At 41.7% G+C, this 13689-nt stretch overlaps 1 pseudogene; it reads left to right on the top strand.

The window, feature by feature from the left end:
• Positions 1-2268: 2268 nt before the first annotated feature.
• On the top strand, positions 2269-9600 carry LOC130378471 (histone-lysine N-methyltransferase PRDM9-like; annotated as a pseudogene).
• The last annotated feature ends 4089 nt before the right edge of the window (positions 9601-13689 follow it).

Raw genomic sequence — 13689 nt, 5'->3', positions numbered from 1 at the left:
GGCATCATGCCTTCAGTGTGTATATTGTGTATAGTTCTCTCCTATGGTGGCATCATGCCTTCAGTGTGTATATTGTGTATAGTTCTCTCCTATGGTGGCATCATGCCTTCAGTGTGTATATTGTGTATAGTTCTCTCCTATGGTGGCATCATGCCTTCAGTGTGTATATTGTGTATAGTTCTCTCCTATGGTGGCATCATGCCTTCAGTGTGTATATTGTATATAGTTCTCTGCAAACCTATGGTGGCATCATGCCTTCAGTGTGTATATTGTAAATAGTTCTCTGCAAACCTATGGTGGCATCATGCCTTCAGTGTGTATATTGTATATAGTTCTCTGCAAACCTATGGTGGCATCATGCCTTCAGTTTTCTTGAACAGCCCCAAAGGTTGCACATATTATATTCATATTTGTCTAAATGCATACTTGACTGTAGATAGATTTGAGTGAAGTTACCAACATAATAGATTGCTGAGTTTTAGTAACCCATATATTGATTTAACATAAATAACATGAATACCTTGTGCATGTGTGTATTTATTGCACCTATCTGTTTTGTTTAATGTTCATTTCATATGAAAACACATGGTTATAATTACATAAATACATTATATTTGTATCCTATATTTGTAAAGGGAAATCTTGTACCTATTTTAGAACATTATTCTATTTTTCTAAGAACCTAACATTTATTCATAAGAATGTACTGTCATACCTACATCTCTGACGTTTATAACAAACCAAACCGTTTGAAAATCGGTTAAAAATTGAGCAAGTTATGGTTATTTAAAAAGTACATGAATCACTACCAACACAATGTTATTGGTGAGCAGCTTACTGTGGTAGGATTGCCGCCAGTGGTGACGTTCGACTCCATTGGCCAGTAGCGCGGACGAGGCATCTAGTTAATATATATATCTATGGCCATAGACCCTAGCCTGGCTCCGCCCGCCTAAGTACTTCCGCTCAATTTGAATTTCCCAAATGAAATGAAGTGAAGTAGTCTGGTAGAACCATATGGAGTCAGAACAGTCTCATTATTAATGAATGCACAGAGAAGGATTCACAAATGTATTTTGTGATTTATATATAAATTACTCTCTTCTCACAAATACATTTCAATGCACACACAAATGGATATCGGCATGTATAAATGTAAAATAAATCCATAAACAAAAATAAGTTTCACAAACATATTTCTGATCCACACACTAATATGTCTTGTTTTAAATAAAGGTAATATAAATCCATAAATATATTTATTTAAAAAAGATTTGCAATTTTCATCAAAAATGTATTTGGATGTTGTTACATTTATGTACAAACTGTTAAACTTGAATTTACAAGACGCTTTTCATTTGTGAGCTTGTTTGCATTTGTGTGTGAAACTGTCTGCATTTATGTGTGGATTTTTGAGACTCTCCTGACGTCGCTAGATTCACAAATGCATTTTTTTCAACAAGGAACTCTCTGTAGCCAATCAGATGCCTCCCTCGTTTTCAGCCAATCACATGGCTGCAGTTCCGACCTCTGAGTCCAGCCTCCGAGCCTCCCGGTTCTCTGTCAAATGTCTACTCTATCGGAAAGAACATGGTTTTTTGAATGATCGTACATAACAATCTCTAGGTGGTGAAGAAGTAAATGCTGCGTCACGACACTTTTTCCATCTAATTTCGACTGGGTTTTGGGATTATCGGTGCCGTTAAAGTAGTAAACGGCACCGACGTAAAAACCCAGTCACAGCAGTCATGTGGTTGACTGAAAACGAGGGAGGCATCCGATTGGCTACAGAGACTTCCTTGTTGAAAAAAATGCATTTGTGAATCTAGCGACGTCAGGAGAGTCTCAAAAATCCACACATAAATGCAGACAGTTTCACACACAAATGCAAACAAGCTCACAAATGAAAAGCGTCTTGTAAATTCAAGTTTAACAGTTTGTACATAAATGTAACACCATCCAAATACATTTTTGATGAAAATTGCAAATCTTTTTTAAATTAATATATTTATGGATTTATATTACCTTTATTTAAAACAAGACATATTTGTGTGTGGATCAGAAATATGTTTGTGAAACTTATTTTTGTTTATGGATTTATTTTACATTTATACATGCCGATATCCATTTGTGTGTGCATTGAAATGTATTTGTGAGAAGAGAGTAATTTATATATAAATCACAAAATACATTTGTGAATCCTTCTCTGTGCATTCATTAATAATGAGACTGTTCTGACTCCATAGAACCAGGCTACATAGACTCATGATGCGGAAGCATATCTCTCCTTGATGTTGCCCTGCGACACTGAGCAGTACATGTGCCGTGGGCTCTACCAGAAGGGGCGGGACTTCGCCCAAGTTTTCCCGCTTCTTCTCAGTTTGGGGCCGAATCAACTGAACAATAGAATCTCGGATCTCCATTTTTGTGCCATTCAAGTGCATGTGGTAAGGCATATTATGCTCTGAAATGTATTATATTCTAAACTTGTTTGGTTATTATATCATTTAATGGCTTACATAACTAAGCATAAGTGGAGGACGTAAGTGATTTATGGTCAGAATCCCTCCAATCATCGTGTTGACTAGTCAGCGCCAATTCACTAACCAACGTTAGGTAACTCTTATTAACTTAGCAAAGGGATGTTAGCCTTCGACATTTACCCCAGATGTTCTAATTATGTTTCATTGTTAGACGATTGATCTGGACTCAAGCTGTAGGCCTACCAGTCAGATGAGTAACTCAGTGGAGGAGGTGAGACACCATATCAATACTTTAAACATCTGTTCATGCAACATTGGTGAGTTAAACACCATTAAATACGATCAGATAAGACCAATGTGTTCATGAAAGGGACCCTCCATGGAGAGAATGGCAATTTAGGAGACCGATATTACTTTATTTATGCAAAATGTGTGGGATTTACAACAGTTACTTGGCTGCTCTATAGCAACTGTTGACTTTGATAGATTCAGTATTACCTAGAATGTGTTAAGGTGCGGCCACACCAGACGCGTATCTCGCGTACTTTTTACGCAAGATACGCGCGTAAAATGTTGCTTGACCATTTTGTGTCAAAAATGGTCACATACGCGCAATACGCGCCATACGCGCATACGTCACTCGCCTAGATGAGTCCAATGTCCATGCAAGTGAACGGAGCGTTCCCTCTTCGTCATAACTATCAAACCAAATGTTGTGTTATGTTACTATTTCCACCCAGAATAAAGAAAGTTGTCGGCCGTGGCTGTGTTTGTGTGTGTGTCTTGCCCCAGGATGAGGCTCCCCACGGTAAAGGCTCCAACACTTGGGTGTGTGTGTGTGTGTGTTGCCCCAGGATAAGCTGCGCTGGAGTCCGAGGTAGGAAACCCAAACGCCGCCGTGTTTGGGTGATAGAGTTTAGATCGGGTTAGATTAAATAATCTCGGATATAAATAACAATAATCGGGTTAAATAACTTCACATGGTGTGTCTGGTGTGTTTCCAGCATTCGTAGTGTTGATCAGCAGATATATAGTCCGCCAAGACGTTGAGGTTGCTTAGTAACCAGAGACTCTGTCCATGCAAGTGAACGGAGCGTTCCCTCTTCGTCATAACTATCAAACCAAACATCCTTCACATTCACCGAGCGAACATTATGAAAGTAAAATGCACATTTCTCGCTAGAAATGTTTCCATAAAAGCATTTAATGGCGTAACTATGTTACTATTTCCACACAGAATAAAGAAAGATGTCGGCCGTATGCTTCTGTCCAAGCTCACTACTCTCTGCCAGTGACGTCGGGTCAAGCTCAACGCTGATTGGGCAACGCGGCTATCGTCAGACGCGTATCTCGCGTACTTCGCGTAAAAAGTTCAATTTTTTGAACTCTTGAAATGTACGCGATATACGCGCGTATAGCGCGTATTGCGCGTAAATATACGCGCCACATACGCGCTATACGCGCGTACAATGTTGCTTATACGCTTAATACGCGTGAAACGCGTAATACGCGTATTAAACCAATGGTTCCCTATGGAAAAAATGGCGATTTGAGACGCGAAGTACGCGAGATACGCGTCTGGTGTGGCCGCACCTTTACGGTTGTAGTTAAGGTTGTTTATCTACAAAGTGGTAAGGTTAGATCAACAGTATTGGACATTATGTTGTGTGTTTGTGGTGAAGGAGGACTTTGCGGATATCAGGGCCTACTTTTCCACAACAAAATGGAACCGCCTCTGTATGGCAGAGAAAAAAAGATTCCTGCAGATCAAGGAAAACCATTTGGTTATGTCGTCTCTTGGTAAACCACTCATAGTTAAATACTATTTTACTGAGTACATTGCTATACATACAGACACAGGTGGTGCTGCTGTACACATCACTGTGTGTGTGTGTGTGTGTGTGTGTGTGTGTGTGTGTGTGTGTGTGTGTGTGTGTGTGTGTGTGTGTGTGTGTGTGTGTGTGTGTGTGTGTGTGTGTGTGTGTGTGTGTGTGTGTGTGTGTGTGTCAGGCCTGTCCTTTGTGGCTCCAGCCTTCATGAGGAGAGAGAAGCCCGGCCAGGTGAGAGTCTGCTCACCTGAAGAGACGGACTATGAGGAGGAGCAGCTCTGGACCTCTGGATTGACCGGTACAAAGACATTTACAAGACATTTCTGGAAGGGGTAATGTGCAGTGAACATTATCCCTTTCAAAGCCCTGAAGATACATTAGCCTGCAAATACTGCTTAATCATTTGACCAAAGATATAGCAACAAAAAGGGGTTTTATTGATTTAAAGGGATTTTATTGCATCTGAAAAAAGGAAAACCTGTACTAAACATATTTAACAATAGGTTGTACCTCATAGTAAATTATCAGGTTATATTACCCATTTTAGTCAGTTAGTTGAAGTGAGTCGTTTATATACTACTTTATAGTCAGTTAGTAGGAGTTAGTAGCATACATCCTTACTTACAGTTAGTCAGATATAGTATGTAAGTTAGGTTTTATACTTCATTGGTCGTTAGTAGCTTATACTACCTTTTTAGTCATTTAGTAGTGAGTAGGATACTTCCTTACTTAGAGTCAGTAAGTAGTTATTTGGTTAAATATTAATTTATCGTAAGTCAGAAAGTTAAATACTACCTTATAGTAAGTTAATAGTAATAGGTTTTATACTGCCTCGTTGTTAATAGCTTCTAAGCTACCTTTAAGTCAGTTAGTCATAGTTAATATAGTACATCCTTACATATGGTCTGTTTGTTGTAGTTAATAGGTCACATCCTAACTCATATAGTCAGTTGGTAATAGTTAGCAGGTTACATCCTAACCTAAAGCCAGTTATGTCAGCAGGTGCTCGAGTGTGGAAGCCACCAACAGTCAGACAGGGGTCTCTACAACAGCCCAGTACGTCAGATGCGGTGTCTGTACAGGTATAAAACAGCACACATCACCTTCAGCAGCCTTACCATGTCCTGTCCTCTATGGTACGAGACCTGCTTCATGTCCGTGTGACAGCAGACTCATGGATTAAGGGTATTAATGACACCAGCACGATGTATAACCTTAGACGTATTGTTGCTAGGAGGTAAGGTACCTACTAGGGGTGTACGGTATAAACGGTGCTGAACGTATACCGGTGTGAATTTGCGCTACGGTATGGATTTTGACGTTACCGTGAGACCGGTGTGACCGGTAGACAATGTTGTGTGTAACGCGTAACAAAGTAAGTAATGCGTTAATACAGTTCCCTGACTACTTTTTCATGTAAAAAGTAAAGTTACGAGCAACTACTGAAAATATGGTAACGAAACATAGTTCCCTTTTCAATTCGGCACCACGTTACTTTTCCCAAGGACAGATTGACAGCGATACTGCCTTCTCAAGCACGCAGGCGCGCAGCAAGCCCTCCTGCGTTGCGCAATAGTCCCTTCACGAGCTCTCATTCCACAATGTACGAGACAGACGCTGGTAGCGGGAAGCCGTCTCTGATATCAGACATTGCTTCTCAGGCATTTTGAAAGCCAGTCCTTAACACAAAATGCCAGTGGTGGAACGAGATGACAAACGTTGTCACTGTTTACCTGTCTAAGGACATGGTTCCCTTTCAAAATGTCGATAGAAAGGGCTTTAAAGAGATGGTCAAAACACTCGATCCCAGGTACGCGTTACATGCCCGCACACACTTCAGCCAAATTGAGATGCCAAAACTATACGGCAAGGTCCACAAGCAAGTGGAGAAACAAATCCATACTATTAAACATTAGTGTTTTTCAGAGATGGAAGTAACTTTAATTTAATTTTTTTGATGTGGTTTTGATGCCTTTCCAGTATTTTTCCCCCTTCAGAGGCATTTATATCGAAATTAGAAGATACAATTAACATACAGTGATATAATACCGTTACGTCTATTCCTCAAATCTTACCGTGATATAGGGCTGGGCGATATTGCAAAAAATATTATCACGATTTTTTTTTTCGATATCGATATTAATCACGATATATAATATTAAAAAAAAATATATATATATTTTTTCTTTTCTCTTATTTTCATTGTTGTTGATAGGCTGTGTGTGTGTGTGTGTGTGTGTGTGTGTGTGTGTGTGTGTGTGTGTGTGTGTGTGTGTGTGTGTGTGTGTGTGTGTGTGTGTGTGTGTGTGTGTGTGTGTGTGTGTGTGTGTGCACCAGGTAATGGGCGTGTACTTAGGCATTAACCGCAAAACTGCGATCTGACTATTTTGTTTATTTCTGCCGCATTGGCTGTCAGGTAAATCCACATCAGAAATGTTGTTAAAAAAAAAAACAACCTTTTTTTCATATCGAGCATTTATGTCTAATGCTTATCGCCGTAATCGACGTGAGATTTATCGCGATTAATAATCGTTATCGCCCAGCCCTACCGTGATGTACATTTTAGTCCATACCGTACAGCCCTAGCACCTACCCACATTAAAAAAACTGGGAGTACTCCTAACTAGACGTTCTGTCTGTCAGAGTCTCTCAGGGCGGGGGTGGAGTGACCAGGAGGTCTCTGGAGGGACCACTCCTTCTCATCCAGAGATCGACCCCCCCGGAGGAGGAGTAGAGAGGGGCTCTGCAGTCCAGGAGGAGGTCTCCTTGGGTTAGCTCTGATCCCACCACTGCTTCACTGCAATAACACCTTTTTGTGCACGTATAGTCTGTAACTGTGTGTGTGTGTGTGTGTGTGTGTGTGTGTGTGTGTGTGTGTGTGTGTGTGTGTGTGTGTGTGTGTGTGTGTGTGTGTGTGTGTGTGTGTGTGTGTGTGTGTGTGTGTGTGTGTGTGTGTGTGTGTCAGTTCTCCATGAACATTTGCAGGGCTCAAGTGTTTATTCAAGAGAGACTAACCTGAGAAATGTTCTCAGAGTTAACTACCAAGAACCGGAAGTACCTAAGGATGACGACTACTTCTGTAAGAGGGCTCTCTCTCTCTGTCTCTGTCTCTGTCTCTGTCTCTGTCTCTGTCTCTGTCTCTGTCTCTGTCTCTGTCTCTGTCTCTCACTCTGTCTCTGTCTCTGTCTCTGTCTCTGTCTCTGTCTCTGTCTCTGTCTGTGTCTCTGTCTCTCTCTCCCCACCTCTTTTTCCCCACCTCTTTTTCATTCACAAACCAATTTTTAATCTTCCTGTTTCTGTCTATTTAATATAGATTTGTAGCTGAAGCTCTTTTGGACATAATAAATAAATGAACTTTCTCCAGTCTGTGATGAGTGTAGGACTTTCTTCCTCGAAGAGTGCGAGGTCCACGGTCCTATCGTCTTCGTGGCTGATCGATCGCCCCGTTGCTGTCGGAGAGAAAGACAGAGCCAAGAAGACGCTGCCCGCTGGGTTTGAGGTATATGTCGTACTTTAACACAACAAAGTTCTCCCCGTCCAATGAGACAGTATAACATTCATTGTTTAATACATTTCCCAGCTAATGTATATAAAAACAGTAATGTGAACAGTTTTATTGCCAAAGCAGATGGATATACTGTATCTCTCCCCCAATGGTTCTTCTTCCTGAATCGTGCTTTTCGTCTATCTCTCCCTCTCTCCCCCCATTTCCCTCTATCTGCCTCTCTTTGTGACTCCCTCTCTGAACTCCCCCCTGTCCCAACCCCCTCTTTCCTTTCCTCCCTCCCTCTTCCTGTCTAAATCTCTCTTTCTCACTTGTTTCCCAACTACTCATCTCCATTCATTTCTTATCATATCTTATCTTCCTCTCCTCCCCTCCATCTCACCACCTCTCTTCCTCTCTCCATTCCTCTCACCTCTCTGTGTCTCTCCCTGCCTCATTCTCTCTACATCTCTCTTCTCCATGTGTCTCCATCTCGCTCTCCTCTACCTCTCTTGTATTCTATCTCCTCCCTCCTCCACCTCTCCCTCCCTCTATGTATTCCTCTCACTGTACGACTCTCCTCCTCTCTCCATCTCTGTCTCATGTGGGGTAGATCAGAGATTCTAGGATCCCTGGGGCCGGTCTAGGGGTGTTTTACTGTGGAGACGATGGCCTTCCCATTGGAACACACTTTGGACCCTACGAAGGACACAGGACAGATGAAGAGGGAGCCCTAGAGTGGATACTCCTGGGAGGTCAGTGTGTTTGTATTCATTTATTTTGATCTAGTCTTGTATGTGTGCTTGTGTGAGTTTATTGGATGGCATAGAGTCTGATTAACACATTTCTCCAGATCTACAAGAGCAGACACAGTGATTACATTGATGCAAAGAGAGAGACACTTTCTAACTGGATGAGGTAGGACCCTATTCACTTTTATACCATCTACTGCATGAATAATGTTCACAATTTTCTTACTTACATTACTTGATTGATAACATTTATATTTCTCCATGTCTGTTATCTGATTAGATCCACAATATTTTCTGTGTTGCTATGACATATGCAGAAGATACACTGTAAAGGTGTGTTGACGTACCTGTCTGTGTGTTAGGTACGTCAATTGTGCTCGTAATGAAGAGGAACAGAACCTAATAGCGTTTCAGCACAAAGGAGGGATTCTGTATCGCTCCTGTGGCCTCGTGACTTCAGGAGCAGAGCTCTTGGTCTGGTATGGGGACGAATACGCCAGACATCTGGGAATCGGATTTGATCGACTGTGGAACAACAAGAGCTCTACTAAGGTCTGCCTTTCTGTCAGGGTTTGGTTTCTATGCGGCACTTCATGACCACATCTCTCATTTTAATTCAAAAGAGCTTGGACAATAAACATCTACATTAACAAAGCAGTCAAGAAATTATACAGGAAATAGTAAACAAAAGATGACAACATAATAGGAAATATATTCTTACTTGGAAAAATGTCTAAATGAAAAATATACAGTACCATGGAGGTTTCAAAAAAACAATCCAATTATACAAATTCAGGTATGCTTGATTAGGATGTGCAGCCTTATCAAGCCCCAAAGCCTAAAGCACCTGACTCTGGCCAGGTGAGGCTGCTTAAACCAGCCATCAGCAGCACTCTCAAAAATAAAATACATATGACTCTCTCTTTCTCCTAGGAGGGAAATCCCAGCTGACACCAGCACAGGCTTTCCCCTGTCCCGAGTGTCCGTACTCCTACACGTCTCAGATCTTCCTCCACAAACACATGAAGAGGAGCCATGGCGACCTGTACGGCCGACTGCTGAGGAGTGGAGAAATCAAGGTGGAGCCTAGTCTCCTCCCATACGTCGCAGCCTCCTATCAAGAACCAATCGGAGCCTCCCGGGGAACCGTCCAAAGCACGAGCCAGATTCCAGCAGAAGGAGCCGGACGCCACAGATGTGAGAAGTGCAGTAAAACCTTTAGTCGCTCTGATAGTCTGAAGAGACACCAGCGCATCCACACGGGAGAGAAACCATACCACTGTAAACAGTGTGGGGAAACATTTAGTCTATCTGGTGAACTGAAGAGACACCAGCGCATCCACACAGGAGAGAAACCATACCACTGTAAACAGTGTGGGAAAACATTTAGACAGTCTGGTCATCTGACTGTACACCAGCGCATCCACACAGGAGAGAAACCATACCAATGTAAACAGTGTGGGAAAACATTTAGTCAGTCTGGTGATCTGAAGAAACACCAGCGCATCCACACGGGAGAGAAACCATACCACTGTCAACAGTGTGGGGAAACATTTAGTCTATCTGGTGATCTGAAGAAACACCAGCGCATCCACACAGGAGAGAAACCATACCACTGTAAACAGTGTGGGAAAACATTTAGACAGTCTGGTCATCTGACTGTACACCAGCGCATCCACACAGGAGAGAAACCATACCACTGTAAACAGTGTGGGAAAACATTTAGTAGATCTGATACTCTGAAGGAACACCAACGCATCCACACAGGAGAGAAACCATACCACTGTAAACAGTGTGGGAAAACATTTAGTCAATCTGGTCGTCTCAAGCGTCACACACAACTTCACAGAGGAGTCTCCACCCAAACAACCATGTGAAGAAACTAAATGGTTCCCAGACATCTGTTATTCAGATCTAATCGAACATGGTCCTTGCTGTTATATGTTAAAAGGGCACATGAACGGTTAATTGTTTATCTTATCAACTTTATGTATTTATTTATATTCATGTCTGTATGAGTGAAGGTTTTTACCCGAAAAATAGTTTGAGAGAGATAATGTTAACTGAATTATTCTCTGACGTCATTGTTATATTTATTACATTTGTATGTATTTATTTATTTATCCTGTAGAAATTCAAATAAAATCAGATATGCAGTGTTGAGATGTCTGGTTTTGTCTGGATAGAATAGATGCAGTCCAACATGTTGGTGAATTATATTTGATATGCTGTTATGTATAACGTAGAATTCAAAGGATGAGCTGAGGTCCCGTTACTGACCACCAGAGGGAACCACAGCTCCACGAAGATGTTCCCCTTCCCCGGATTCAGTGACATTTTGAATTAATTATTGATAATTATGTTTCAATCTTCCAATAATAATTACTATTCACCGTCCTTCAATGGAAGTGAGAAAAAAAAGGATGTCTGATTTAAACCGTTGAAGAGGCCTGTGATTTGGTAGGCTAATACAGTGAACAAATTATAGATATATCAACCAGTGGCGGTGGGTCAATAGAGGGCGCTAGGGCGCCGCCCCTCCGTGAAATATTCACTTCAATATACAAAGCTGCAAACTTGTCGCTTTTCTGCGACAATCGCCGTTTTCTTGGTCTATTTGGTCATTCAAGGCCACAATCCGGCCCTAGAATGGCGCGGTAAAAGTGCAAAACCGCACGGAAACCGTACGGATTCCGTGCGGTTTGGCAAGAATTCCGTACGGAAACCGTATGGATTCCGTACGGTTTTGAATGACTAATAGCCGCGGCTATTAGTCATTCACTCCGGCTATTAGTCATTCACTCCGGCTATTAGTTATTCACTCCGGCTATTAGGTATGCAGAACGAGCCCCTCCCTCTTCTTTGCTTGACCACTAAGTTTGAAGGCTGTCTAACCAATCAGTGAAGAGAAATACCAGACTAAAGTAACGCATTGTCGAGACTAGAGCTGCAGTGCCTCCATGTTTCGCCGTAACATAAAGCTGTGTTGTCTTTACTAGTTTCACTGCAATGTAATGACCACCACTAGCTAGTGGAAAATACATTTGTGTCTAGTACAGTGTTATGTTATAATTGTGATGGCAAAATGTGCGAAATAGCCGTCAATATTCGGGGGTGTCCACATCCCTCGATTGTTGCGTGTCCCCCGATCTAAATGTTCTCAATATGGCATTTCACTATTATATATATATTCCGTTGCGTGGCTGTCCTGGGAGAGCCGTATACGCAGCGTGACTATGACTTTCCGAGCGGATCATGGGGGGCTCTTCAATCATTTATTGAGGGGGGACCGACCAGAGAGTTCTGTACCCTCCTCATCCACCAAATACAGAACTTCTTTATATCTGAAGGTCCTGAGGGCAACACAACCCTGGCCCTGAACAGTGTTGGTAAGCTTTGAATTTAATTTATGGTATTGGGCGTTGCAATTTAGAGTTTTTAACATGCATTTAAAATGAGCAACAACCTTTAATAACCTTGTGCTTTTCCCCTTATCACAGCATTGCAGAAAGGACAGTACAGGCTGGTGGGGCAGATGATTGCCCTCTGCCTGGAGCAGGGGCAGGTCTCTCCGAGATTCCTATCACAGCGCCTCTACAGACAGGTTTGTAATCTGTCCCCTCTTCCTGCCACTTTGGAAGAGGTGACAGATTACAATTTGAGGACCAAGCTCCAAAAGGCAAGTAAATGGTTAATGTTAATTGAAACCACTTTTTGGAGAAGCGTTTTTGTGTCAAGATACTGTGTGGTGTGCTCTATAGTGTACTGATGTTGAATTTCAATGTATGATTTATGTCATACACATATGTCAATGCATTCTTTACTGTTAGAAGATAATTTGTGCCATGAAAGTGCTTAGAAATCCCAAATAATGATTATTGTTCCTAATGTATGATATTAGATTGCAGATGCCACACATGTGGAAGGTGCCAGGGAGGCTATGGAGGAGGCCACAGACGAGCTCTCCCTCATGGGCTCCTTTCCTTTGTGCGGAGCCTCCCGCATAGGGATGAGCTGCTGGGGGCAGCCCTCAACTTCCTCACAGAGGGCTGTATTTTGACTGCTCTCAATCAGTAAGTGGAGCTGGGAATTGACTATTTAATGGACTGAGACCTTTGTGTTGGAGTGAAAAGTTATCATGTGTTCCAAAATAATCTAAATTTATATTAATTGAAAGGATTCCTTGTCTAATTGATTTTTATCTTCACATTATGTACAATGGAGTAGGCTAGAACAGGCTTCAGAGCAACAGACCTTATATTTTCTATGATCTATTATCTCATTGATTTTACAGATTCAAAGAAGGGTTGGAGACCTTCGGGATTCTAGCTCTTTTGAGGATCCACCATGAGGAGCTCAAGGGGGTCTTCATGGACACACCTGAGCCGCTGCTGGCCTCCCGGTTGGAGTCCACATTCATGACGTCCTACCTGTCTGAGCCGGGCTCCAATCGGAGGAGGAAGGAGGCCAGGACCCTTATATATTGGAGGGACTGGCTGATCGAGGTGGAGGGTAAGGAAGTGTTTCTATCTACAACCCTTATCTATCTAATTGTTCTTTGTTAATATATGCTTATTCTGAATTTGATGCACAATTCAAAACAGGGGACAACCAAAGAGGAAAGCTGTAGAATGCTCAAAAAACAACAATGTTCAACTGTTTCAACATTAGTAACTGGTAACAGGTGATATTATCATGAATGGATATAAAAGGGGCATCCTGTAGAAGTTAAGTCTTCACAAACAATAATGGGTCACAATACACAAAGGAAAAATACAAGACTGTTTACAGCTCTGCATGAATGAACAAATGCACACATGAAAAATATTTACTATTTGATTTGTGAACCTAGGCATACCTGTAAATACAGCACTGCATAGGGAATTATAGTGAACCGATTGTGACAGAACCAGCATAACACATTTTATATTTTTTTCGAAAGAATGGCACTATTAGTGCACACTTAGGGTTAAACAAGGACTTTTGAACATTTCTATTGTGATCTGAGAAATGCAACCTAAACCAACATAAAACATAACCTACATTTCTCTGCTGAGATTAATAAAGTATATCTTGTCTTAACTAAGGACGACGAAAGATTGGCACATGTCAGGCAGTGTAAAATTCCTGTTAATGTTCAC

This window comes from Gadus chalcogrammus, unplaced genomic scaffold, assembly GCF_026213295.1.
Source record: "Gadus chalcogrammus isolate NIFS_2021 unplaced genomic scaffold, NIFS_Gcha_1.0 GACHA079, whole genome shotgun sequence".
Classification (NCBI taxonomy): Eukaryota; Metazoa; Chordata; class Actinopteri; order Gadiformes; family Gadidae; genus Gadus; species Gadus chalcogrammus.
Note: the sequence above shows the minus strand (reverse complement) of the source record. Positions and strands in the feature narration are given on the sequence as shown.